Here is a 3,033-nt window from a genome sequence, read left to right as displayed (position 1 = left end):
GAAGGTGGTTAGGACAACACAGGCTTTCCCTAGGTATGTGGGAGAAGAGGAAATTGAAGATCTCATGGGGGAAGTCACTAGAGGGGAGGCTAAAGGAATCATAAAATCAATGCTAGTGGACAAGAGCCCTATTTCAGACGGCTGGACTATGGAGCTCTTTCAACACTTTTTTGAGATAATAGGGAATGAATTAACTGAAGTGGTTGAAGAATCCAGGAGAAAATGGTTGATTTATGAACCTTTCAATGCCACCTTCATAGCCCTAATCCCAAAAAAGGAGGACCCCTCTTCTTTTGAGGACTTTAGGCCGATATCTCTTTGCAACTACATCTACAAAATAATTGCAAAAGTTATAGCTATCAGATTGAAACTGATCCTATCATAGAATTTTTCAAAAGAATAATTTGGATTCCTGGATGGAAGACAGATACATGAAGCAGTAGGAGTGGCCTAAGAAACCATCCACAACATAAAAAAAATGTAAAAGCAAAGGTGCAGTAGTGAAAATTGACCTCTCAAAAGCCTATGATCGAATCAGTTGGATGTATCTCTGAATGTTGTTGACTCACCTGGGATTTCAAGTTGGCTTTATAAACTGGATTATGGGTTGCTTGAACAATGTTAGTTTTGCTATCCTGATCAATGGGGTGACATCCACTTTTTTCCAGAGTCAAAGAGGATTGAGACAAGGATGTCCACTATCCCCTCTTCTCTTCCTCCTAGCAGCAAAAGGACTTAGTCAATTGTTACTGGAAGCAAGGAGAAGAGGAGACATACAGGGAGTAGAAGTGGTAGTTAATCTATATATAACCCACTTGCTATTCATGGATGATATTCTTCTATTCAGTAATGGGAGAAGGAGTGAAACTAAGACCTTAAAACAAATTTTAGACCTATTCCTCAAAGCCACGGGCATGAGTGTCAATAAGGAAAAATATTCATTAATCCTGGAAGGATTCAATAGAATGGAAATCAGAAATATAGCAGAGGATTTTCCCTTTGAAGACAGGAAGATGGCAGATAGCTTCAAATATCTTGGTTTCTTTCTAAATCCACACTCGTACAGGAAACAGGATTGGTATTGGCTGGTGGAAAAAATTGAATCCAAGATCAACCATTGGAGCTTCAAATGGCTATCCAAAGTAGGTAGATTAGTACTCATGAAACCTGTATTAATGACAATCCCTGTATATTGGGTGGTGCTTACTTGAGTTTTGAAAGGAATCTTGGAAAGGGTAACACAAGTGTGCATTAGATTCCTATGGGTTGGCTCTAAGGAGGATTTGATCTTACCATGGGTGGCTTGGGATAAGGTGGCTAGACCTAAGGAATGGGGATGATGGGGTATAAAAGACCTTTTAGCTTTTGGCCCATCTTTAGCATCAAAATTGGGATGGAGACTACTAATGATGGAAAATCTGTGGACCATAGTGATCAAATGAAAATAAATTGATCCCAGTCCCATGGATGAGTGGATCAGGAAGCGAAACAACAAGAATGGGAATTCTTTAGTGGTATGGAAAGAAAATTTGGATGCTATAAACATGATAGAGCAAGGACTCTCCTGGAATATTGAGAATGGAGATGAATTAAGGATAGGGAAGGATCTATGGGTGGGATGAAACAAAGTCTATTCACTATCCCCATGTACTATTAATCAGCTCGAATCAAGAGGCATACACCATCTAAACCATATTGAAAAAGTTTCCCATTCCATTATATGGGGCTAAGCATGGTTATCTGGGACAAATCTCAAACCTTAATCAGCAATGGATGGAGGAGTGGCATCACTACACTAAGGAACGTTAAGATCAAATGTTAGGCTCAGAAACTGACCAGACCGGCTCATGTGGGCATATGCCCCCTTGGGCATTTATTCCCCAAAATATGGATACCAATTCCTTATGTCATAAAGGGGATGGGGGAATCACATTTGGAAGCTAGAATTCCCATCAAAAGCAAGAATGTTCTTCTAGTGCATACTAAGAAACAAAGTTCCAGCTTGGGACACTTTACAGAGGAGATTCAAGTCGGGTCCAGGCAGGTGTGCCTTGTTAGAAAATGATATAGAATCGATCCAACACCTCATCTAAAATTCCCTTTCACTCGAGCAGTTTGGTTGGAATCTGGGAGGATGCTACAAAATAGTAAGAAATGGGAGGGGGTAGTCCTAACAGAGGTATGCAAAAAGTGGCAGAAGGACTCTCCAAAAGGAAACCTGTGAAATATCCCTCTTATTATATCCTGGGGTATCTGGTTGGCCTGAAACAAAATTATATTCAAGGATCTGATTCCCTCAGTAGGGCACATTGCTATCGAATGTGCTGCAATCTATGAAAGCATACCTGAGCCAACCCGGGAAGCACTTCCAAGGGTAATAAGGGAGGAACAAATCATAGAAAACATCCCCTGGGCTTATTTTGACAGGGCATCAGATCAAAATAATAGATGTGGGGCAGGCATGGTGATACACATGAATGCTCATAGAAGCCTAAAAGCCTCAGTAGGACTGGGTGAAGGATCCAATAATTATGTTGAACTTCTAGCGTTAAAACTCCTACTTTGTTGGCTCACCCACTTGGGCATTCCTTCGGTTCAGATTTTTGGGGACTCTATGAATATTATCAAATGGTTCAATGGCGAGAGCAGATGTCAGAATTATATTCTATCTCCTTTGTTAGAAGAAGCTAAATATCTTAAACAGTTTTTTAATGATATCAAAATATGTCATATTTACAGGGAACGGAATAGTGCAGCAGACCAACTTTCTAAAGCAGGTGTACAACAAGATCTGGATTGTTGGAGGATAGAAGAATCTGAGTTTGAAGAGATGATCTGTGTGTCGGATCAACCTCCTTTTTTAGACCAAAGACAGAAAGAAAGTTTCATCCAACTTTTACTTTTGTTTATTTCCTTTTTGTTAATATGTCTTTTGTTTTGGATACACAGACTCTATTTCTATGTAAAAATAGGAATTTGAAACAGATAAATCAGTTTTTTTATTGTGATGTTATGGTTTGATGACTGGTTGTT

The sequence above is a fragment of the Pinus tabuliformis genome, chromosome 6, assembly GCF_031772625.1.
Source record: "Pinus tabuliformis cultivar Carrire ecotype Pingquan chromosome 6, CPIR1, whole genome shotgun sequence".
Lineage (NCBI taxonomy): Eukaryota > Viridiplantae > Streptophyta > Pinopsida > Pinales > Pinaceae > Pinus > Pinus tabuliformis.
Note: the sequence above shows the minus strand (reverse complement) of the source record.